This window comes from Sycon ciliatum, chromosome 3 (genome assembly GCF_964019385.1).
Source record: "Sycon ciliatum chromosome 3, ocSycCili1.1, whole genome shotgun sequence".
Lineage (NCBI taxonomy): Eukaryota > Metazoa > Porifera > Calcarea > Leucosolenida > Sycettidae > Sycon > Sycon ciliatum.
The window spans coordinates 27,221,085-27,247,342 of NC_088645.1; the positions used below are offsets into that span (position 1 = coordinate 27,221,085).

Consider the following 26,258-nt stretch of genomic DNA (forward strand, 5'->3'; position numbering starts at 1 on the left):
GGTGAGAACAGTCGCTGGTCTTATGTACAAGGCACAAACTTACGTACTAACTAACAATTTAGGTATGGCCTTCCCTGCATCGACTATTCGCCACGAGCAAACAGAGAGACATGGTGAATAAAGAAGCTTTCTTTTTCCGAATTTTCACGCTCAGAAAGTGTTTTTTTGGGACGGTGTATATTTAATGCCGTTTCGACAGTCAGGTATGGTTTAAGCACCAGTTCTCTGCTTTTGTTTTGTATACAGTATCTTTCATTTCCTTCCCCAGTGGTTGTAAAGCGGTAAATGAAGTATTGTTTTCCCAGTAGAGTGTACCTAGTCCCAGTGTTAGTGATGTATTGAGCTAGTATTGTGACACTGTACCCATGTGTATGCTCATGCAGGTCAATCTGTCACTCTAACCGCTAGTGGCACAGGACAAACAACAACACCATTCACAGTGACATTTGGTGATGGACAACCTACAGCCAATGTTACCAGTTACTTACCTGTATGTATTGTGACCAGTGGATCAGGACCATTCATTCGACTAGAGAAGACTGATGGTAGTCTAGAGTTGGGTGAGACAGGTGCCTTCACCTCGGGAGTTAATAGTGCACAGGTGGACACCACAGCACATCCTATACTGGACACGTCATACACTGGACTGTACCATTGCAGAACAGCCATAGTCAACTCTACCCAGACATATCAACTCAACATTGTAGGTAAGTACAAACCGACTTCTTCATCCTCTGGAGTAACGTCCAGCTTTGACTCTATACTCTACAGTATGGCTACTGATGCATACAAGGTGAAGAGAAATACAGCAGTGGCTTACTATAAGCCACCCCAGGAAAAAAAAACCTCCTGCAGATTTGAGCTTTTGAAGTCGGTTTGGAATTTTGGTGCTCTGATCTATCCTTGGTCAGATCGAGCAGTGCTGCTGTCATGTACCATTACTGTTCTTTTCCGGTAGATGGCTACGGCCTAGAGTCTTTTCGGCCCTACCTTGACGCTTTGGCAGCCCAAATAAGGAGCCGTGACTGCATCAAGCAGGTAAATTTTGATCGTATCCGGGGACATTGCGTAACTCTGGATAAGGAAGAGTGTCTCCAAAGGCTGCTGTCGGAGGGCTTGACCGTCAGGAACATTGCTGTGCAGGTACGTCCCTTTTATGGTGATGATGTTGTCCGGCTACATGTAATTGGGTGCCCCTTTGTCCTCGAGGATGCCACTTTGGTCACCATGCTAGAACCATTTATGAAAATTGTCCATGGACCATCACGGCAGAAAGTCCGCCTTGCAGAGGGGGTGGATGTGATGGTTGAGAGCGGGAGACGGTTCATACTCGGTACGCCCCTGAGGTCAATCCCCTGCACGCTAGTTGAAAACAAGATTGCGCCTTTGGCACGAGGGACAAGAATCGACATGCTGGGAATGTCACCAGCCGGGTCACAAATCCCGTAGCTGCCCGCGCCGCCAGACATCCCGTGAGACCACTGTGATACAAAAAGAACTGACCAAAACATCAACAGCACCTGTTGAGGATAACAATGCTACGTCAGCAGTTGAACCTATTGAGGATAACAACGCTACGGTAGACTTGAACTCCAGTGAGCTCAAGCCCAGGGCAGGTCAGACAACCCCCGCCGTGCGTGGCAAGTCCAGTGCTGAGCACACTCCTACAGATGATACGGCACAAGACGATGACGACAGTGATGGCTTCACACCAGCTCGTAGGCCGAAAAAGAAGAGTCAACAAACGGCCGACCAGAGACCAGGTAACCAAGCTGCAAATTGTGAGCCCCTGGATGATGCCTTGAGTAGTGTTCTGCACCGGACAGGATCACATTACGAGGTTCTAGCCGACAACATGAGGAATTTTGTTCACTGCAGAAATCCGCCATTGTTGTTCCCGACAAGGCCCCTGCACGATCTACTCAGCACCAAGTCCAAGGCGACAAATCTCGTACCCGTACGAAACCTCGTAACCGTCCTCCCCAGCAGGGCCAGCCTGACCCAGCTGCAGCAGCAAACCAGCTCGACCCAGCCGATGCAGATGCTGGACAACAGTCAGGGCAGATCGACGTGGCCTCTGGCTCTGCACAGCACGAAACCCGTACCCATATGGACGACCCCGGCTTTGTCGATCCTGAGCCTGTGCAATCAGACTGCAAGAAGAGCCAACCTATCATGGCCGTCATCAAGGATGACAGTTGGAAATTAGTTGCGGCGGGCCCGCCAAGAAAGAAGCGATCTGTGTTCTTTGTGGGCAACTTGAGCCACGACTGCACAGTGGACAGTCTCACTGAGTTTGTACACCGTAGGTCGGAAAGCGTAGGGACGCCTGTCAAAGCCCACCAATGCAGCCTACATACAGCCGGAAACGGGCAAGTGTCAGCCAGGATATCGGTTGATGCCACCTCCAAGCTGACAGTGACGTCCGCCAATTTCTGGCCAAGGCCACTCTACTGCAGGCCGTGGAGATTCCACACCTCCACAAATGCGAATGCAGCCAACAGCACCAGCAGCAGCAAGAGCAGCCGCCACAACAAGAACAACAACAGCACCAGCAGCAGCACCAGCAGTCGCCGCAGCAGCACCAGTAGTCACCGCAGCAGCACCAGCAGTCGCCGCAGCAGCAGTAGCACCAGTAGTCACCGCAGCAGCACCAGCAGTCGCCGCAGCAGCAGTAGCGACAGTAGCACCAATCAGCTGGAAGCACAGCAGCATGATCAAGAGCAACAGCAACTTGGGATTGCCGCCACGATAAATAACTTCCTGAGCGCGAGTCGTGGCCTGTCCGCTGCCGCTGCCGGCACACCTGTAACTACGCCACACAGCCACAAACGTTCTTCTGCCGAGCGGTCACCTGATTTGCTGTCGCATGATGCGAAGCGTTCTGCCCAGCCTGGTGCGCAGCCACCCCGGCAGGATAACCAATCCTCACAATGATGGCTCCAACACGTGCATGGCAACCACCTAGAATGCTCCGCCTCATGCTGACAAATGCTTTCGGTATCTTGTCAAAACTTGGGGAGTTCCAAGCTTCTCTCAATGCCCACCACCCAGACATTGTCATCGTCACGGAGACAAAAGTCACGGAGGACAAGGCCACGCCTGCTGACCTCACATTCCCTGGATACTTCCCACCAGTTCGAAGGGACCGTACGGCCCAGGGGGGGCGGTGTTGCTATCTGGATTCGGGCCGACCTGGCTTTCACAGAACTAGAATGTATTGATACTGGTGGAAATGAAATCCTGTGGGTTCGCCTCAAGACAGCAGCTGGCCCATCCATTGGAGTATGTGCTGTGTATCGCTCAGGTTCATCCGCTGATGGAGACATCTCTGCCCTAAATAGCATCAGCTCTGGCATAGATTATGCTAGGCAATGCTGCCAGAATATCATCGTTGCAGGTGACCTAAATGTTCACAACCGGGAATGGCTAGGCAGCAGTAGAACTTCCCCTGCTGGTGAAGCTGCTGAAGATCTGTGTTACCACCATTGCCTCGATCAGCATGTCCATGGGCCAACACGTGGCAATAATATCCTCGACCTCATAATGTCAGATATCCCTGGAAGCGTCATCTCAACTCTCCATCCACCTCTAGGGAAATCTGACCACGCAGTTGTGGTAACTGACTTTGAAGTTGCCCCCTCCTGTGACGTCCCAGTAAGCGAACCGTGTGGCGCTACCAGCATGCTGACTGGCCTCGGCTACGGGCTTTCTTTCGGTCCACAAACTGGGTGTTGACTGATGACAACAGCATTGACGTCTCTTGTGTGAAACTCACACAGAAGATCAAAGAGGGTATGCAGATATTCATTCCATCCAAAACCCTGAAGCTACGCCAGGGAGACCCAGCCTGGTGGTCACCTGAGTGCCAGGAAGCTGTTGACAGGAAGCAACGTGCCTGGCGACGTCACCGATCTTCGCCCAACAATGCACACCTGCGGCTGGCCTACTCTATGGCAACAGGTGAAGCAACAAACTGTCTGCACAGAGCCAAGCAAGCGCACACTACCAGTATCCGCCGAAAGATAAGAGAAGGTGCCCTTTCCAGCCGACAATGGTGGACAACCGTCAAGCGAGCAGGTGGGCAAGGACACCGCTCTGCAGACATACCTGTTCTGCGTGCGTCGAACGGAACTGAGCACACCACCTGCAGCGAAAAGGCCGAAGCATTCGGGCAGTATTTCTCCGCAAAGTGCAGTCTTGGTGACAACGACTTGCAAGCCAACAGCCTCCCTCCAGTCCGCCCCCGATCTCAAGCTCAACTCCGCAATGTCCACTTTCGGCCAAGCACGGTTGAGCGGAAGCTGAGGCAACTCCACCCCGCCAAAGCCACGGGTCCAGACGGCATCCCCGGGCGTGTACTCCGGCAATGCAGCAAAGAGCTGGCTGCACCAGTGTCGCGGCTCTTTTCGCAGGCCTTCCACCAAGGTCGGCAACCTACAATGTGGAAGACGGCAATGGTTGTGCCGGTACACAAGAAAAAATCCAAGTCTGATGTTAAGAACTACCGCCCGATCTCCCTCCTCTCTATTCTGTCGAAAGTCATGGAGGCCATTATTAACCACTCAATCCGACAGTTCCTGGAGGCACACAACATCTTATCGAAAAGTCAGTATGGCTTCCGCAGCCAACTCGGCACCCAGGACATACTCACGCTACTCAACTACCAATGGAGTCGCGTTGCAGCCAGAGGTGGTGTGGTTCGAGTCATTGCAGTTGATGTGGCTGGCGCATTCGACCGCGTCTCTCATGTAGGCGTTTTGCACAAGGCACAATGCTATGGTGTAACTGGTCCACTTCTCGCTTGGCTGAGGGATTACCTGACTGATCGTCACTTGAGGGTTGCAGTTGGAGGTGAACTTTCCAGTCCGTACCCGACCAAAGCTGGCGTGCCGCAGGGCAGTAACCTTGGTCCCACCCTGTTCATCCTCTACACCAATGATGGTGAGGACCACCTCCCACCAGGTATGGAGCTAGCAGCCTACGCTGACGACACCACTCTCTTCCACTGCCTCACATCAAGAGCTGACATTGACTGTGGCTCCGAGCTCCTCCAGCAGGGCATTGATGCGTTTTCCCGTTGGGGACATAAGTGGAGGATCAAATTTGAGCCCTGCAAGACGCAGGCTATGTCTATAGGCCACCATCGCCAGCCCTGGGAGCTCCCTCGAGCAACATTTGACGGCACACCGGTAAGTGAAGAGAGTCGGCTGAAACTCCTGGGAGTCACCTTTGACGACACCCTGAGCTACTCCTTCCACCTCCGCTCCCTAGCTTCCCGTGCTAACCAGCGGATTGGCTTCCTGAAGCGAGCGTCTCCCATTTTGGACGCCGAGAGCCGCCAACGCGTCTACAACGGCTTTGTGCGACCCACACTCGAGTATTGCCCCCTAGTGTGGATGGGCTCACCCTCGTCCCATCTTAAGAAGCTGGACCAGATCCAGCGAAGGGCCCTCCACATCATCGTAGCAGGTACTAGGCTCCCTAGCCTGGCACTCCGTCGCCTGGTAGCTGCACTTGCCTATACCTACAAGCTCTGCTATCTAGATGCATCCAGCCCTCTGAAGCAGATGCTGCCTAAACCAGCCACTCACCGTGCCCCCGAGACAAGACCTACCCGTCAGTCTCTCCAGCTGCAGGATTCCCATCCATACCAGATGACAACTGGCCTGCCTGCCAACACCCGGAATAGCTGTCTCCAAGGATTCCCTGCTTGCACCGTTGCAACATGGAATGCCCTGCCACCAGACCTGTTCCACCACCCACTCGCCCAGCCCCACATGCAAAGCTTTAAGAAAAAGGTGTACCGTCACCTTCTTGCTCAGGACTGGCTCTCTGCTACTGATGCACTTTGAATCTGCTCGCTAACGCTTTCCCTGTTCTTATGAGTGTTCAGCTGCTTACCTTATAACCCTGCTGCCATCATCACCAATATTCTGATTCTCGCTCCCATGCACATATCCCAGAACCTGCTATCCTTCGCAGCCCCCATCACCAAGAGCACTGTGCTCTTCTATCTCCCAGCTCTCTCTCTCTCTCTCTCTCTCTCTCTCTCTCTCTCTCTCTTCTCTTCTTCTTCCCCCCCCCCATCTCCCGAGAATTATTAGCCCCCGTTTTCTTTCGACGCGTTTGCTGTGCAGTGAAGCCGAGACCCTAGGTCGGTGGAGCACATCAGACCCCGTCACCACGTCCACGATTCATGCCTGCGATGCTGCACCGCTGCTTTGCATGTCATGATTGGAAGCTGTGGCCTTAGTAAAAAACAAACAAAAAAAAAAACATTATTCAGGGAGCCAGGCAGGGAGCCGCTAACGCCCGCAGGCACAGCCAGGCGGCTAACGACACCTGCAGTCGCTAACAAGCCCCAACCTCGGACGTACGTACACCATTGCTACATAATGTATCCTCATTCAACAAAAATAATAGTCATGTATATTACATTGAAAATGATAGGAAATTTCACACACATTAGTTCTTCCTTTTCTCTACATCACTAAATCCCCTAGCATGATTCTTTCATACCAATGAGCAACCGAAATCTGCGATCATGTACCAACCACGACACATCCCACTTGTCCTTAGGGTTCATAAACGTATGCAGTCTCCGCTTCAAGGTCCATGCTCTAACCGCACTGAAACCCAAGAACGACATCCTGTGTATAGCCGAAACATGGCTAAACAGCGCGATCTCTGACGGAGAAGTACAAATCCCAGGTTATAACCTTACCGTTTTCCTCACTGTTTATTTCTATTGCATGATTTGCATCAGGAGATCCCCTCGACAGGCCATCGCCTCTGGGAGATCCTTTAATAAAGATTATTATGACCAAATGTGACCGCGAAAACAGGACTGGAGGCGGTGTATGCATCTACTACAAATCATCACTTCCCATCACGCCACAGCCAAATCTCCGCCTAGACGGCGTGGAAGCCGTCTGGATACTGCTGCGATCGAAGTCCCAGAAGCACCTGTTCGGATGTGTATATCGTCCCCCGCAGGAGCCTGTCACGTACTGGACCCTCCTTGACTCTGCCTTCCATAGAGCGTCTCTGGTGACAACATCAATGACCGTTGTAGGAGACTTCATTGTGGACATGTTCCGAGACCAGAGAATGGCGCAACGTCATCACCTTGAAGATGTCGCATCTGCTTACAGCCTCACAAACCACGTGCTCTCCCCGACAAGGATTACACCTCTCTGTCCCCAAGGTAGCACCATAGATTTAGTCCTTTCTACAGAGAACTCAGTGTCAACGTGCACGGTTGTTCCGTCCACCATAAGTGACCACTTTACCGTCCGTGCTACTATGACCTTTGCTGTACAGACGAAGAAGTGCGTGCGTGCTCCACCAACACGTAAGCTGCACAAAATCGATATTCCGCTATTTCGCGAGGACCTTAAATATTGCTTTGCGCAAGACTTCCCCTCTGATGCCGACGTCGACACTTACTGGGAGCTCTGGCACGATCGGTTTATGACTGTGTTGGACACACATGCCCCGCTTGTACAAGGGGCAATGAAATCTTCAGAACCTGTGCCTTGGTCAAACCGCGACATTTATCAGTTGGTCAAGAAGAAGAAAAGGTATCATCGCCTTTGGCTGGCCGACAAAGGAAATGTTCAACTCCACTAGCAGTACCGGAAGGTTCGAACTCAGGCAACGAACATGTATCGCCGTTGTAGGAATGAGTACTTCGCACGTCAATGCCAAGAACATTCCAGAAACCCCCGCCAGATTTGGAAAGTCATCAATACCGTCACCGGACGCGGGAAGCAGAAAACCGAACCAACCTGCAACATCGAAGAGGTAGCCAACGTGTTTCATGACATTGTGACGGATCCAAAGCGCCCATCATGCCTAGCCTCTCCCGTCGGCCCACTTCCATCGGATAGCCTGCACACGTTCCAGCCAGCCTCTTGTTCCGTAATCTACCGTCTACTAAGTCAAGTCAACCCTGCGAAAGCAACGGGCAGCGACGGTGTCCCAGGATTCCTCCTGAAGTCCTGTGCTGAGGTCCTCACACCATCTGTCACCACACTCTTCAACCTGTCACTGAAATCTGGTGCAGTGCCTGCCGGTTTCAAGTTGGCGGCTGTAAGCCCGCTGTTTAAGTCTGGGGATCCGTCTCAGCCGACAAACTATAGGCCAGTGTCGCTACTTCCGATTTTGTCAAAGTTGCTGGAAAAGCTGGTCCAGCGGCAGCTTGTACGGCACCTCGACCACACCGACGCTATCCAGGAAACTCAGTTTGCATTTCGCCGGCAGCACTGGACGGGTGATGCACTAGCCTTACTGGTTGATCAGCTGCAAATGGCTCGCGACAAGAAGGACTCCTCTGGAGTGTGCTTCCTTGACATGTCGAAGGCCTTCGACAAAGTGCGGCATGCAATTAGGATCCAGGACTGCTTTGAAATTGGAGTTGGCGGTACAGTGATGAAATGGCTCGTTAGCTACCTTACAAACCGGACACAACAAGTCCGCATCGGTAGCGAACTGAGCAACATCACAGTATGCACAAGTGGAGTACCCCAGGGATCTGTATTGGGGCCCATCTTGTTCAATATAATATACACCCGAGCGGTACCTGCAGTAGCTCACCCGACCCCTAGCATATAATTTGCTGACGATATTGCACTGTACCAAAGTGGTTCCAACACGGCAACTATTTCACTGGGACTCTCGTCATCCGTCACTGCGCTGGCCGGCAACGAACATGTATCGCCGTTGTAGGAATGAGTACTTCGCACGTCAATGCCAAGAACATTCCAGAAACCCCCGCCAGATTTGGAAAGTCATCAATACCGTCACCGGACGCGGGAAGCAGAAAACCGAACCAACCTGCAACATCGAAGAGGTAGCCAACGTGTTTCATGACATTGTGACGGATCCAAAGCGCCCATCATGCCTAGCCTCTCCCGTCGGCCCACTTCCATCGGATAGCCTGCACACGTTCCAGCCAGCCTCTTGTTCCGTAATCTACCGTCTACTAAGTCAAGTCAACCCTGCGAAAGCAACGGGCAGCGACGGTGTCCCAGGATTCCTCCTGAAGTCCTGTGCTGAGGTCCTCACACCATCTGTCACCACACTCTTCAACCTGTCACTGAAATCTGGTGCAGTGCCTGCCGGTTTCAAGTTGGCGGCTGTAAGCCCGCTGTTTAAGTCTGGGGATCCGTCTCAGCCGACAAACTATAGGCCAGTGTCGCTACTTCCAATTTTGTCAAAGTTGCTGGAAAAGCTGGTCCAGCGGCAGCTTGTACGGCACCTCGACCACACCGACGCTATCCAGGAAACTCAGTTTGCATTTCGCCGGCAGCACTGGACGGGTGATGCACTAGCCTTACTGGTTGATCAGCTGCAAATGGCTCGCGACAAGAAGGACTCCTCTGGAGTGTGCTTCCTTGACATGTCGAAGGCCTTCGACAAAGTGCGGCATGCAATTAGGATCCAGGACTGCTTTGAAATTGGAGTTGGCGGTACAGTGATGAAATGGCTCGTTAGCTACCTTACAAACCGGACACAACAAGTCCGCATCGGTAGCGAACTGAGCAACATCACAGTATGCACAAGTGGAGTACCCCAGGGATCTGTATTGGGGCCCATCTTGTTCAATATAATATACACCCGAGCGGTAGCTGCAGTAGCTCACCCGACCCCTAGCATATAATTTGCTGACGATATTGCACTGTACCAAAGTGGTTCCAACACGGCAACTATTTCACTGGGACTCTCGTCATCCGTCACTGCGCTGGCCGACTGGCTCGAAAACCGCGGCCTGATATTGAATGAACGCAAAAGTCAAGTTCTGTCCATCTGTGGGAGGGATGCGCAAACCAGTATCGCTGCAAATTGCCATCAGACCCGCTTACCTGCTTGTACTGCGTCCAAGTACTTGGGTTTAACCGTCACCGAGCAACTGCCCCGGGACCACCATATGCACGATGTTACAGCGAAGGTAAACAGGAAAGCCGGAGCATTGTGGCGAGCCCAGCGATCCCTTTCCCAGAAGGCCAGGGTCCAATACCTAAAATCCGTTGTGATGCCCGACCTATTATATGGAAGTGTGGCCTATAGCACGTCCCTCTCAGCTTTCGCTCTAGGGAAACTCCAACGTCTTCAGAACCGTGCCATCCGCGCTGTGTTCAGCCTACCACCCATATCTTCGGTGAGCCACCAAAGGGAGAGCATATCCCTCCGCAAAATCGAGGAGACACAACACCACCGACTCCTCGATCTCATCTGGCGCGGCCTGAACGGCCAATGTAGTACAGCGCTTTCAAAGCAGCTGACGCCCGCAACCACGGCCCCAACTCGACATCAAGCCAACGCCGGGCTCATTCTCCCGCTGGCCAGGACGAATACAGGCACTCGCCGACCGTTCTTCCGTGGACCTGCGCTGTGGAACACTCTGCCAGCCAGTGTACGTTCCTGCAAAGCCGTGGCCGATTTCGCAGCAGCCGTGTACACGTACACTCTCAGGCCATAAACGTTTTTAAAAGAAGAGAAACAGTGACATGCCCCCCCCCCCCCGCCCCACACACACAGAGGGACAGTATGTATAGGCTTATAACGAACGGTCTTTTCCTGTTAGCTCTGTTTGTCTAATACATGAGATAAAACGTCTTTCTTGTGGTTTTTCCTTCTCCATGTAGCTGCTTCCAGCATGGTAAACGACAGTACCATGGCCTTTTCAGATTTTCATTGTACCTATTTGTAGTACCTCCCGGGATCAGTATTTTCCACTTGAAATAACATCCACCCCAATGCCTCATTCTTAGCATTCTTTTATTGGCTTCCATGTAATTGGGCTTATTGCCCGTTTGGTATTGCGAATTCAAATAAAAAACAACAACAACAAAGTGCATGACGTCGCGTATGACGCAAGCAATGTAACAGGCGAGTTGGCGCACTCTTGTCTTGGTTGCTCTAAGGCACCAGGAGTATATTAAAACTTCAAGGTTCTAGCCAGAGAAGAGTAAGGGGGCACAGCCCTAGTCATTTTTCGAGTTTTTAGTACAAACCTCGAAAGTGCTGCCACAGATCGGTTGTTTCGGATGCTCTGCGCACTTGCAAGTTGCATTTTGTGTGACAAGGAAATAGTGAAACATGGAAAAAGGGGTGAAATGTATGTTTCCTCTGCCCTCCCCCCCCCCCACCCCGACGATTACATAACATTGTATTTCTTGGCTGGAGTCATGAGCATGCCGTTAAATTACAATTCTCCATGCTGAAGACAACAATGACTAGTTTTAGCACTGTACGATCACGAAGAAACAAAGCATGAAGAATATTCTGGAGCCTTTCACCGTACAACAGTACTCCGGCCTCCTGACCTCGCACAGCTTTCCAAACGGCTTGACCAAGGAACTACAGTACAGCGTAATTTGTAGTTCCTTGGTCTTTCTCTTTTGTATAAGTTTTAGAACTGATTTCCCTTTCCTGAGATCATTTTTTCAATTGCCATTTTCAACATATATCGCATGGTTTGCAAGGATTGTTCGAAATATCCGATTATTCTAAAAACTAGCAACAGGCGCAGAGCGCAAAGTAGTTCGGCGAAGAGATCGACATTAGAACGTTTATGCTTCACGTGGTTCAATTTCGAACATGAGAAAAAACCTGTGTTGAATCGCATTTTTCACCATGAATTGGCCCTCTGTCGCAGTGAAATCTGACGTTGCAACGTGAGATGCTCCATTTTGACCTTGAGGTCTCACGTTCGAAATTGAAAAAGTGAACCGTAAACTCGTTAAAAAACAAGTAAAAGAATGATTGAACAATCCACGTACCCACCAAGGATTAGAGAGAAAATGTCAACCGAGCAACTAGCAACAATAATCAAGGGAAGAGAGAGCCAGATAGTCAGAAACAACGCAGACGACAGCAGCTGGCAGCGGTAAGAATAGGAAGTACAAATATGTTCCAACTCGACAACATACATTCAAAACAAGCAGTTCATGTGCTCATTAAAGTCACGATATTGCAGTGCTGTCGGAGGACACATACCATTAGCGTACTAAAACTCAGCTGATGAGGGGTTAGTTCCCCGAAACACTGCGTGTTGAGCAGGAGTGGTACTTTCGTGCACGTTTGGTGAGTGGAAGGTTCGTTAGAATTCTCGTGTACGCTGGATGTTGTCTGTCAAGTATGGATTCAAGTTCGCATGAACAGCGTGATCTCCCAATTGTGATATACAACCAACGTGCGGATAATGTGAACCCCATACTACAAATGCCTCGCACCGTTTCCGAAAGTCCTATTCTGTTGATGTCTGTAGAGTCATTCACATGTGTTAGCAATCTTGGTCCTCGTTCCAGTACAAAGGCAGTCCAGCGACAGACATGGTGGTGTGGCCAGATACAAACCATAGGAATGATGTACTGAATATGTGAGCGACGGGTGATCTTGTTCAATGTGTATAATGCATATGCTCAAGACGTGACTTTTTCATAGACACCAAAATGCAAAGACTGCAATTCGAAAGAAACCCTCATTGCAATGACGCCCAGGGACGGCATTCGCTACTTTAGACTAGTCCCTAGACAACAACAGACAACAGTTAGAACTAGCGCCTGGTTATAGAACAAGACATTATTGTAAGTAACACAGCGACATAATAACATTCTACAAAACAGGATAATTCCCCTCTACGCACAAAGTAAACGGAAGGGCAGAGCTTCCTTACAGGTATGGTGGAAACGTTATTACAACTCAGAGTTTCACGCTTGCAAGATCATCAGGCTATACTTATTCTGGTCTGGAACGGGGAGCTGTGACAAATGTATATGTACAGGAAAGTAACTGAAGAATCATTGCGTTAGGAATACCGTGGGAACCTTGCATATTATGTGCACTCACACCCGCACTCTCATACACGCACATACACACACGCCCGTGCGCATGCAATAAACAACCACACACAAACATTATACTAACACTCACTCCAACACCCACACCTCCACAATCACGTACCCACGCGCGCGCTCCCCCCCACACACATACAGACGCACACACTCATCCTCACCCTCCCACCCCCCCCCACCCCCACACACACAAACTCACACCTATACGAGACACCTTCACGCTGTCCAATGGGTGACTCAGAAACCACACATTCACAGTGACACTCATCCATACATGTACATGATACCTGCTCACATTCACGCTGACGGAATAGTCACATAGCAGCGAAACTAAATGCATGCTGGCAGAGCACTTCTCTACCATGCCATATTTGGGTGTGTACGTGTGTGTGCGTGTGTGTTTGTATATGCATGTTGATACGTGTGTGTGTGTGTGCATGGTGAAGCGTGTGCGTGGATGTGCCAGTGTGTGCGTTTGTAGCTGAGTCTGCAGTGGGTATAGGTGAGTGCGTGGTGTGCATGGATGAGTGTCCTGGGTGGAAATGTGAGGATTCTGTGGAGGGAACAGTATTTACATGTATGCACGTGTGTGTAGTGTAGGAGTGTTCGCCTGTAAATTGTGTCTATGAGAGAGCATGAGTTCAAAGTGTATGCCGGCGTGAATATGAGCAGACATCAAATGTATGTATGGATAAGTGTGGATGTATTGTGTTGGAGTGTCCCAGTGGGCAGCGTGAAGGTGTTTTTAAACATATGTGTGGGTTTGTGTACCTGTATGTGTGTGTGTGTGTGTGTACGTGCGCGCATGCGCGCGTGTGTGTGTGTGTGTGCGTACGCGCATGCGCGCGTGTGAATGTGTGTGTGAGTGTGTGAGGCGGAGTGTTTGCGTATGTGTGAGAGTGTGCACATTTGTGCCTGAGTGTGGGCGTTCGGTCGTGCGCTGGAAAGAGTGCGAGTATAATTATGTTTGTTTGCTGTTGTTATGGCATGCGTGCGTGCATGTGTGTATGTGTATGTGCGTGTGTGTCACACACTGTGTGAGAGTGGTAGCAGGTGTGAGATCATTTATATGCGTGGTTCCCACTGTCTTCCTCCCGCAAAGATTCGTCACTTACTTTCCTTTGCATTATTCATACCAGAATATTTCCGGATTATCACGCAAGCGTGTAACCGTGAGATGGAAAAGAAATGTGCTCGACGTTTCCTGTAATTACTTCCTAGACTATTTACTGATCCAGGTGTCCGCCTTCCAAAGTACCTTCTCTCAGAGGGTCGTTTTCTAGTCGCCAAGGGCTTGGTCTCGCCCTCGCACCACCATGTGTACACGCCATTGGCTGTAACTATTTCTGCAAACATTTCTTCATGCTTCAACCATAGTTTTTCTGTCAATGCACGCCCAGTTCTGCGTTGGTCTTTTAAGGTGCCATGAAGACTGTTCTCGCGTGGTCAGTCTTATCATACATTTCAGTATTGTACCCGTGTGTCCTTCTCGTACAGCTCAACAAGTTCGGTATGGATCATCGCCTACATCACTGACATTGCCCTACTCTGGTGTTTCGTACACCATACCATGCATATCAAGTGCAATCTTTCCTCTCAACGCATCTTGGAGCTCAACATTATCTCTGGACTCACAAATAATTCAGACGGTGACACATACGAATATGGTGAATTCTATATTGAGCTTCCAGCGGAATGATTCCAAGATTGTGTTTACAGAAAGTGATACATCAGGTGTTACCTTCAATGTAATGTGTACGACCTCGTATACTACAAACTTTGATTGTATTGGAATGGGTTCTAATCCTCCACGCCCACAAAGTGTGATTGATAGATGTGTGAATGCCGCCCAGGCAATATCTACCACTGTCTCTGTTACTATTCAAGGTTGGTAACGTTACTTGTTCAGAACTACTTGTTTTGAGCCAATAACTAGTGTTACGTGGGGGATGACAACTAAACAATCAGTCATGCTAAACCTTTCACCACCACTGTTGGCTGCAGTCGAAGACCCATTCATGCACTCCAAGACGTTCCGGGATTGGAGCGAACGTTTACCAAAGAATGAGTCGAAGAAAAAGCAGAGTAATGTCACAATTGGTCAAGAGGAATCAATGCTGCGATGAAAAATCGAACGATGCATACACAAAATGCAGGAAATTTCGGCAATGAGGATCTATTGGCATAATGAAGAGACGAAGCCAGTTGCCTCTTATGAGGCCTTTCGTACCATTACTGAAGCAAAGGAATTCAAATAAAACAAAGAAAGAAACATACTTTACTTCTCAAATCTATCCCATAAGCCAACAGGGCCAGTCCGAGGCAGCTCGAAGCAGGGCAGTTCACGCATACAACGAATGCGAAAGGCTGTGCAGCTGTAACTTCAGGTTGCACGCAATTCAGCGATCATCAAATAGTAGCTGTAGTAGCATAAGGCATGCAGGGTGAATGCCAAATACTGCAGTCTGATGATCGATGAAATGCGTGAAACTTGCTGTAACGGCTACACAGCCGTTCGCCTTCGTTGTATGTGAGGAGTCTGAGGACAGAATATACATGCATGTATACGTCATGACCCACGCATCTGATTCACTGATGCCGTCGTGTTTTGAGTTTGTACACGCATGAGACATCTATCAATCTATATCCCGCTTGCTGAAGTTCCTCAAGTAGACTGATATCAAACTTCAAGGGTAAGTTTGGAAAATATTAGACTATGAAGTCAAATGTACATGTCAGATATGCATGCAGGTCACAATGCGTTTCCATATGTGTAAACCTGTCAGGGGTGGATGCAAATTTGCGAGCTCCTGAACTTTACTCCTTTTTCGGTTTCCCGGGGCACTAGGCCCTTGGAACACCAGTAAAATTAGTGATATAATGGCTGGGAAACTCGACCCCAATACGGACATCGCCGTGCTTACTGACGACGAGCTCAAGGAGCTCATCCAGCGACTGGGACTGGAGTTCACCAGAAAGGCGAACAGGCCAATGCTGATTGCCCTACTGAGAGGATCCAAGGACTCGGCTCCCGTAAGTCATGCTAACCCTGATGTAGCTAGCCTTTGCGCCGCACTCTCCGAACCTACTGGGGTAGTAAGGGAACTGAAATCAGAGCTAAAGACGATGAAAGACGTGAATGTACAGCTGAGAGATTCCGAGAGGAAAATTCAGGAGTTGAAGGAAGACGTGCAAAAGCTCCGCCGTGAACTGCATGCTGAACAAGATCACCAATTCCGTTTGACCCACGTCCACGCTGACCCTGGGGATACAACTCATCTCAGAACTAGTACAAGTAGTACCCTTCCCATGCACTTTAGTACGAGTACCGTCGCTACCCCAGACCTGTCACTCACATCACCACGTGCACCAGTACAAACACGAGGCCCAGCTGCACAGCACATTGTTGGAGAAAATTCGTATGCAGACTCCGCAAGGCAGCCACCAAGGCCGCATGCACCTGGCCACGACAAACGTACGCAAAAGCCAAATCACCGTAGAGAGGAGACATCGCGGTACACAGCACCGAAAACACCCAAGAGTGCACCTGGACTCGTAGGACGACCCCGCGTGACGGTGTACTACATTGGAAATGTTGACCCGGACTGCGATGCGGATTCAATAGCTGAACACTGCAAGGCACAAGGCGTATCTGTAGTACAAAGCGTCGTGTACACCTCCGTCCACTTTAGAACAGCCTCTGCTCGTATCTAAGGCGGTGTTTACATGAAGCGTTTCAACCCGGGTTGAGTTCGACCCGGGTCAGATTTCAACCCCCCATGTGCATAAAATGAATTGCGCGTTTACATGACGCATTGCGCTTGACCCGGGTTGAAATTTCGCCCCGGGTCAAGAAAATCGTACAAACGTACTTCTGTGCGTATCTCGCGCCAGGTTTGAACGGCACTGCAGATGCAAATTTCGCGCGAACGGATTCACGTGACCATACAGGACTGTAGAAGTGGACTTTTGGCGGCATATCAGTATTTGACCCGGGTCAACTGTCTTCATGTAAACGCTCACCTCTTTTGTCTATCGTACAGACTTTCAACCCGGGCTGAACTCGACCCGGGTTGAAATTTCTCATGTAAACACAGCCTAATGGCCTCGGTCACACTACGGGAGTTTGAAGCTGGACGCAGCGTCAAGCCGCAGCACTTGACGGAGACGCGGGGTCACACAGTGTTTTTTTTTTTTTTTTGCAGCTCATGACTGCCGCGGCTTGACGCATTTGTCTACGTCACAAAACCACCAGGAAAACTCAATGACGACACGGATTCCCACAGAAACCGGCCTTTTGCTTATTATACAAAAGAATTGTCGGACAAAGTTTTCGAATTTTTCATTGATTTTTGATTACAAGAAGACGAAAGGTACTAGGTCCACGCGTGCACGATCGTTGTTGTTTCTTTCCGAATTTGAAGCCATTTTCAGTTGTAGTGTCATTGATCAGGCAAGAAAAGTCCGCATCGCAGCTGTGTTTCTCCTGACTTCGTCATACTGGTGGTCCTTTTTGGGGCTCTTGACGACAACTCAACACTCACAAGTCAACAGGCTCCAGTTGGCCGATGACCCACTAAAACAACTGGTCCTTTCTCGACATCATTTTCTTCTCAGAAAACGCCTCGCTCTTCCGCCAGGTTCGGAGCAGAGCAGCCTCGGCCTCGTAGGTCCACGGACTCATCTCGAACAAAAAGAGGGAACAAAACAAACCTTGAACAGACGAATGTCGAATAGCTGCTCAACTCAGGCAAAGTGTCTTGAAACTAATAATTATTTAGAAAAGCGATCCTGTCAGCTTTTCTATTATTGTGTTCACATGGAAGAAAAAACGATACCGCTATGCTACGTAAGTTTCTACGTAAGGTGCTCGGTACTTCACTTAGGCTACGTAAGTTTCTACGTACGGTGCTCGGTATTAGATCTACTAACGCGTGGTATCCGCGTGCTGTGCACGTGCACGGCAGACATTGTGTTGCATGCAGTGCAGTCCGTTTTCGGATGTGCATGCGCGAGGAACTTCCTTCTTTGGAACTGCTTCTTGCATGAGCTGTTTCGGATATTTCGTGTCCTGGCTTATTTCGCTTCGGCTCTGCTGAGACCTCTTTTCACGGAATATTACTCAATGACAGGTGAGTTGACCAGTTCCCTTTGATTCATTTGCTTGTGTTGACTCTTTCATTTACGAAAAGTGTGCTGATTTTAGGTGGAATAAAATAAAATAAATAATGGAAAAGCTGACAGGATCTCTTTTCTAAATTTAGCTTTTCTGCTGTCGAGGCCTCCTTTTACGGAATACTCAATGACAGGTGATCTCTGAGTTGACCAGCTTCCTTCGATTCATTTGCTTATGCTCACCCTTTCATTTACGGAAACGTGTGCTGATTTTATTCGGATTTAGATCCATTCGTTTCTCTTTGCCCTTGCCAACAGTGTGCGAAGAACGCGAGTTCACCTTCTTGACGGTAAGGCTTATGTTGCTGCTGAGGCTTTAAATAGATGTGTTGTCGAAATACTCATGTTCATTGTACATTGGTACGTTACAAGTAAGGCACTGGTCATGATTGCTTCCGGCATTCCGTGCTCCGATCATAGGGTAGAATCTGAATTTTGCAGTGGCATAGCATCGTTGGCAGTTCCCAATCTGGAGGGAAAGGTTCAAAGACGCATTGGCCGAGTACTAGTATGCAAAATAAATTCGCATATCAGGGAAAATCTCCATTATGCATGGAGAGGTTCATGCATTCAGTGACTTGTTTGCTTCATACGAAACAAGCCAATGGGTGCAGTCTCGTCTCGTGAAAATCTCGTACGATTGGATTTGTTTACTCGAGTCTGGGCTGTTTGATTTGTGAGTAGCGCCGAGATTGCACTGCCCCAAATAAAGGTGCGTGCCGGTAGAGCAAGAATTACGATCTGCAATCTGTTTGTAGTACCTGCAAGAATGTGCTATACATGTACTTCAAAGAAGTATCGTATTTTCTCTGTTGTTGTTTCAGTTGCCGTCATGTTGCTAAAGAAAGGTTCAGTGACTCATTTGTTTCATAAAAAACGAGTCAATGCTTTGGTCTGGCTTAGAATCTTTCGCTGTAGAAGAAATCTATTCGTGTCTCTATTGGAGAAATAATTGTATTCACTCGTTATAAAATAGGGTTAACACAAACTCACAGAGCAAATGCCATCGGTCCCTTGATGTTCGTCCTAAAGAGGTTTGACTGGATATCATTCATACTCTCCCGAAGTCGTGTAACATTTTACTATTGTGGAGTGCCTTGTTTATCTCTCAGTACCTAAAACTATATCCTTGCCCCTTATATCCTCAGGATCAGTGTAGTTGTTGGAACGAGGTGTCGGACTCAGCGATGTATTTGTTTAAATTTTAATGCATGTTTATTGTTCCTACTTTGCTGTGTTGTTTTAGACAATCGTGGACACTTTGAAGTCACTGAACTGCTTCCAAAAGTTTTATCGACATCAACAGGATTACGATTTCACTACAATATGATGCCGGATGACCTTATCACGACAACCCAATGACTACAATAATTATTATAGCAATAAAAACTGCTTTATGGCAGTTTTCTAAAAAGTAAGAAATTAACGAAATGTGATAGCCGAAAATTAAAATTTCACACAAAACCTCACAATAATCACGACACTTGAAGATCTAATAGTACGGCTTTCAACACTTGTTTATTCCGACACTTGTACTTATACAAGTACATGTACTGCGCCAACATGCTTGCATATGAAAGAGGACCACGAGGGGAAAAGGTCGTCTCGCATTCTGTGTGTGATTATTGTGAGGTTTTGTGTGAAATTTTAATTTTCGGCTATCACATTTCGTTAATTTCTTACTTTTTAGACGGGGTCCATGGACTAGAACACAATAACTTTTTTTAGAAAACTGCCATAAAGCAGTTTTTATTGCTATAATTTCTTTTGTTTTTTTGGCTAAAGGATTGTGTCACCAATGGAATGCCCAAATAAATGATGGCCTACATGTAGCACCTCTACATGTTATTATTATTATTTTATTTAAATTATTTTACTAGGGTGTTTCCCACAGACCTATGGTCTTCTTACGGGAGCCCCTATGTACGTGTATCATATCAAATTCAATACCGTAGTATACGCAATTACGCATTGATGTGCAAGCCTTTTCTTGCAGAAAATGGAACTAGTCTTGCATACATGTATTCATGTTCTTCTGCAGGGGAATCATATGGGTAGTGGCGGTGATCCTTTTTTTATACGCAGGTCATTCTGTGGATGTTGCAGAATTTCATGACTCTGTCATAAAATTGTCTTGTCTTTCAGAAAATTCAGGTGTCCACATCCTAAATCAAATTTACTTGAGAATTGTAACAAGGTGCGTGCCGCAGATGTTTTTGTTGATTCTGTGCTTATAATTGTAGTCATGGGTTGTCGTGATAAGGTCATCCGGCATCATATTGTAGTGAAATCGTAATCCTGTTGATGTCGATAAAACCTTTGGAAGCAGTTCAATGACTTCAAAGTGTTACAAGTCCACGATTGTCTAAAACAACACAGCAAAGTAGGAACAATAAACATGCATTAAAATGTAAACAAATACATTGCTGAGTCCGACACCTCGTTCCAACAACTACACTGATCCTGAGGATATAAGGGGCAAGGATGGTTGGAGGTACTGAGAGATAAACAAGGCACTCCATAATAATAACATGTTACACGACTTTGGGGGAGTATGAATGATATCCAGTCAAACCTCTTTAGGACGAACATCAAGGGACCGATGGCACTTGCTCTGTGAGTTTGTCTTAACCCTATTTTATAACGAGTGAATACAATTATTTCTCCAATAGAGACACGAATAGATTTCTTCTACAGCGAAAGATTCGAAGCCACACCAAACCATTGACTCGTCTTTTATGAAAGAAATGAGTCACTGAACCTTTCTTTAGCAACATGACGGCAACTGAAACAACAACAGAGAAAATACGATACATGTACAGCACATTCTTGCAGGTACTACAAACAGATTGCAGACTGAATTCTTGCTCTACCGGCACGCACCTTTATTTGGGGCAGTGCAATCTCGGCGCTACTCACAAATCCGATCGTACGAGATTTTCACGAGACGAGACTGCACCCATTGGCTTGTTTCGTATGAAGCAAACAAGTCACTGAATGCATGAACCTCTCCATAAAGGAGATTTTCCCTGATATGCGAATTTATTTTGCATACTAGTACTCGGCCAATGCGTCCTTGAACCTTTCCCTCCAGATTGGGAACTGCCAACGATGCTATGCCACTGCAAAATTCAGATTCTACCCTATGATCGGAGCACGGAATGCCGGAAGTAATCATGACCAGTACCTTACTTGTAACGTACCAATGTACAATGAACATGAGTATTTCGACAACACATCTAAGCCTCAGCAGCAACATAAGCCTTACTTACCGTCAAGAAGGTGAACTCGCGTTCTTCGCACACTGTTGGCAAGGGCAAAGAGATACGAATGGATCTAAATCCGAATAACATCAGCACACGTTTCCGTAAATGAAAGGGTGAGCATAAGCAAATGAATCGAAGGAAGCTGGTCAATTCAGAGATCACCTGTCATTGAGTATCCCGTAAAAGGAAGTCTCGACAGCAGAAAAGTTAATAATATAGAAAAGAGATCCTGTCAGATTTTCCAATATTGTATTCCACCTAAAATCAGCACACTTTGCGTAAATGAAAGAGTCAACACAAGCAAATGAATCAAAGGGAACTGGTCAACTCACCTGTCATTGAGTAATATTCCGTGAAAAGAGGTCTCAGCAGAGCCGAAGCGAAATAAGCCAGGACACGAAATATCCGAAACAGCTCATGCAAGAAGCAGTTCCAAAGAAGGAAGTTCCTCGCGCATGCACATCCGAAAACGGACTGCACTGCATGCAACACAATGTCTGCCGTGCACGTGCACAGCACGCGGCTACCACGCGTTGATAGATCTAATACCGAGCACCTTACGTAGAAACTTACGTAGCCTAAGTGAAGTACCGAGCACCTTACGTAGAAACTTACGTAGCATAGCGGTGTCGTTTTTTCTGCCATGTGAACACAATAATAGAAAAGCTCACAGGATCGCTTTTCTAAATTATAAACACAGAATCAACAAAAACATCTGCGGCACACACCTCGTTACAATTCTCAAGTAAATGTGATTTAGGGTGTGGACATCTGAATTTTCTGAAAGACAAGACAATTTTATGACAGTCATGAAATTCTGCAACATCCACAGAATGACTTGCGTATAAAAAAGTATCACCGCCACGACCCATATGATTCCCCTTGCATGTATGCAAGACTAGTTCCATTTTCTGCAAGAAAAGGCTTGCACATCAATGCGTATAATACGGTATTGAATTTGATATGATACACATAGGGGTTCCCGAGAAGAACATAGGTCTGTGGGAAACACCCTAGTAAAATAAATAAAATAATAATAATAACATGCAGAGGCGCACATGTAGGCCATCATTAGGGCATTCCATTCGTTACACAATTACATGTATATCCTTTAGCCAAAAAAACAAAAGAAATTATAGCAATAAAAACTGTTTTATGGCAGTTTTCTAAAAAAAGTTATTGTGTTCTAGTCCATGGACCTCGTCTAAAAAGTAAGAAATTAACGAAATGTGATAGCCGAAAATTAAAATTTCACACAAAACCTCACAATAATCACACACAGGATGCGAGACGACCTTTTTCCCTCGTGGTCCTCTTTCATATGCAAGCATGTTGGCGCAGTACATGTACTTGTACAAGTACAAGTGTCGGAATAAACAAGTGTTGAAAGCCGTACTATTAGATCTTCAAGTGTCGTGATTATTGTGAGGTTTTGTGTGAAATTTTAATTTTCGGCTATCACATTTCGTTAATTTCTTACTTTTTAGACGAGGTCCATGGACTAGAACACAATAACTTTTTTTAGAAAACTGCCATAAAGCAGTTTTTATTGCTATAATTTTACTTGAAAGACACTGTTTTTCCGCCAAGCGTCACTCCCATCAGCGGCAACGCAGCCGATTTCCCCACGTCAGACGCAGCAGCGTCTGACGCTCAAACGTCCCGCGTTGCGTCAGTTGCCATGGAAAAGCTCATGATTCTGACGCTGACGCAGCATTTTTGCCGTAGTGTGACCGAGGGGGAAAATGCTGCGTCAGCGTCAGAATCATGAGCTTTTCCATGGCAACTGACGCAACGCGGGAAGTTTGAGCGTCAGACGCTGCTGCGTCTGACTTGGGGAAATCGGCTGCGTTGCCGCTGATGGGAGTGACGCTTGGCGGAAAAACAGTGTTCTTTCAAGTAAAATTAGTTTCAAGACACTTTGCTTGAGTTGAGCAGCTATTCGACATTCGTCTGTTCAAGGTTTGTTTTGTTCCCTCTTTTTGTTCGAGATGAGTCCGTGGACCTACGAGGCCGAGGCTGCTCTGCTCCGAACTTGGCGGAAGAGCGAGGCGTTTTCTGAGAAGAAAATGATGTCGAGAAAGGACCAGTTGTTTGAGTGGTCATCGGCCAACTGGAGCCTGTTGACTTGTCGTCAAGAGCCCCAAAAAGGACAACCAGTATGACGAAGTCAGGAGAAACACAGCTGCGATGCGGACTTTTCTTGCCTGATCAATGACACTACAACTGAAAATGGCTTCAAATTCGGAAAGAAACAACAACGATCGTGCACGCGTGGACCTAGTACCTTTCGTCTTCTTGTAATCAAAAATCAATGAAAAATTCGAAAACTTTGTCCGACAATTTTTTTGTATAATAAGCAAAAGGTCGGTTTCCGTGGGAATCCGTGTCGTCATTGAGTTTCCTGGTGGTTTTGTGACGTAGACAAATGCGTCAAGCCGCGGCAGTCATGAGCTGCAAAAAAACAAAACACTGTGTGACCCCACGTCTCCGTCAAGTGCTGCGGCTTGACGCTGCGTCCAGCTTCAAACTGCTGTAGTGTGACCGAGGCCTTACAGTCTTGGTCACGGACGCCAAGAAGGTCGCGGAAGAATCGTTCTGGCCTGACGAAGTTGGCCGTACTGTAAGAGAGTGGCGATTTGGTACAGAGGCCTGGGCTCTCAAACCCGTTAAAGCATAATGGCTCAAACCACTGACCCACTCCCCTTGAACCCGCATGCTCCAGCCTTTACACCATCGTCTCCTCTTCAACCTTCGGCCCCCGTAAGCTGTTCATATACCCATATAAAGGTTGGCCACATAAATATTTGCAGCCTTAGACACAAAACACACATTATTGCTAAGTTAATAGACAAACATGCCCTGGATCTTCTGGCAGTTCCTGAAACGTGGCTTGACTCCAGCATCTCGGACAACGAGGTCTCGGTGCCGGGAGCAATTCTTTTCCGTCGTGATCGGCCGTGTGCTGAGGGCTGCTCGTGCTTGTCCTCCTGCAGCCCCTGCAGGAAAGGAGGGGGAATTTGCATGTACGTGAACGACCAAGTTAATGTGACTCCTGTCTTGACCCACTCGCATGCCAGTATAGATTTTGTGTATCTCAGAACCGGCACAGTCAATGATGGTGTTTTATTCGGTTGCATATATCGGCCCCCATCCGAGCCAGTGGAGTACTGGACTCGGCTTGCCACAGCCACAGAACAACTGGACAGCGAAAATGTTGTATTATTAGGCGACGTCAATGTAGACTTCCTGCATCAGGCATCCAGCGTTTTCCAACACCTCAAGAACACACTTTTACTCCCGTGCGGGATGGCCAATAAAGTCCAGGACGCAACCAGAATCACTGCCTCGACACGCACGTCGATTGACTGCATACTGACGAACATAGACCTCGTCACGTCAGCATCCGTTATAGACTGTGAGTTCTCAGACCATCGCCTGGTCCTCAGTACTGTCCCATTGCCCACAGCGGGCACACGGAACTCCGACACCGATGGTCAGCAACCAAGGAGACAACGAAGAGACTACCGAGGCTTCGACGCAGACCGCTTCTGCGGTATGTTGTTGTCTTCCAATCTTCATCACTTTGCAACCACTGACACTGACCTGATGTTAGACGAATGGGCCGAGAAATTTAATACTGCACTTGATATTGCAGCACCTTATGTGCCCAGGAAGCGACCGAAGCGGAATCGGAAGACTTGCCCTTTCATGACCAAGGCTCTTCTTGACTTGATCAGGGAACGCGAATCAGCCTTCAAGAAGTTAAAAGTAGCCCACTTTCGTGACATGGTCATAATGGCGCAGTTCAAGAGATTACGTAGTCAGTCCAACAACTTGTACCGTCATCTTCAGAATCGTTACTTCGCGGATCGGTGCAGGACGTATGAACGGGAACCTCGACAGTTCTGGAAAATATTGAACACGATCACCAAGCGTACGCCACAGAGGCAAACAGTTACTATCCCAGCTGAGAGACAAAACGATTACTTCCACGCTATTGTCACCGATAATCATGCTACCTATGATCTGCCAATGGGTCCGGCTAACTCTACGGACCTCAGGACGTTCGAGGCGGTAACTGTCTCAGAAGTGAAAAGGCTAATCAGTGCCCTCCAGAGCCGCAAAGCTCCTGGCCCGGACGGAATTATGCCTTTTTTGCTAAAGGTATCGAAAGACGTAGTCGCCCTTTCACTTACCATTTTGTACAACACTTCCCTCTCTTCTGGACACTTTCCATCCCGGTTCAAAATTGCCCACATCACCCCGATATTGAAGTCAAAACAAGGCCCCCGTAATTGCCCTTCCAATCACCGCCCGGTGTCTCTAACATCTATTCTCGCCAAGCTTCTTGAGCAGCTCGTGTTCTCTCGTCTCCAGGTGTTTTTCCAAGAACGTTGCCCGTTCCATGAAGATCAATTTGGTTTCCGGAAGCACCGGTCGACCGAGCAACTCCTCACGAAGGTAACGAATGATTGGCTGCTAGCCCGCGAAGCGGGTCTGCATACAGCTGTTGTTTGCGTTGACCTGAAGAAGGCGTTTGATACCGTGCAACACCAGCAACTTCTCATCGCAATCGCGGCCGTGGGTATTTCTGGCATAGCCCTGGCTTGGTTGCAGCAAGAGTACATAACCCCCCAGAGTGTGCAACGCCTGATCCAGCTCTGCATAGGGTCTTGGTCGAGCGGAATCGGATCTTTGCGTCATAATACCGTACACATCTGAGGGGAACCCGGGGAGTCGCGGGTACTCTTGGATCAAAAACAATGGTGCCCTGCCTCGAGACCGGCCTTGCGCTGGTGTGAAGTGTACGCATGACATCAGAAGATCCGATTCCGCTCGACCAAGACCCTACACAGAGCTGGATCGGCGTTGCACACTCTGGGGGGTTATGTACTCTTGGTTGCAGTCATACCTCCGTGGACGGCAGCAGCGCGTGGTTACCTACATCGGA

At 48.1% G+C, this 26,258-nt stretch overlaps 1 long non-coding RNA gene across 1 annotated transcript in view; it reads left to right on the forward strand.

Annotated features, from left to right (window-relative positions):
• Positions 1-413: 413 nt before the first annotated feature.
• LOC135812620 (uncharacterized) overlaps positions 414-26,258 on the forward strand; it is a 29,376-nt gene continuing 3,531 nt past the window's right edge. Inside the window, exons 1-2 of the long non-coding RNA XR_010552876.1 lie at positions 414-707; positions 14,361-14,750. This is a non-coding gene — a long non-coding RNA (uncharacterized LOC135812620). The remainder of the gene's footprint in view (positions 708-14,360; positions 14,751-26,258) is intronic.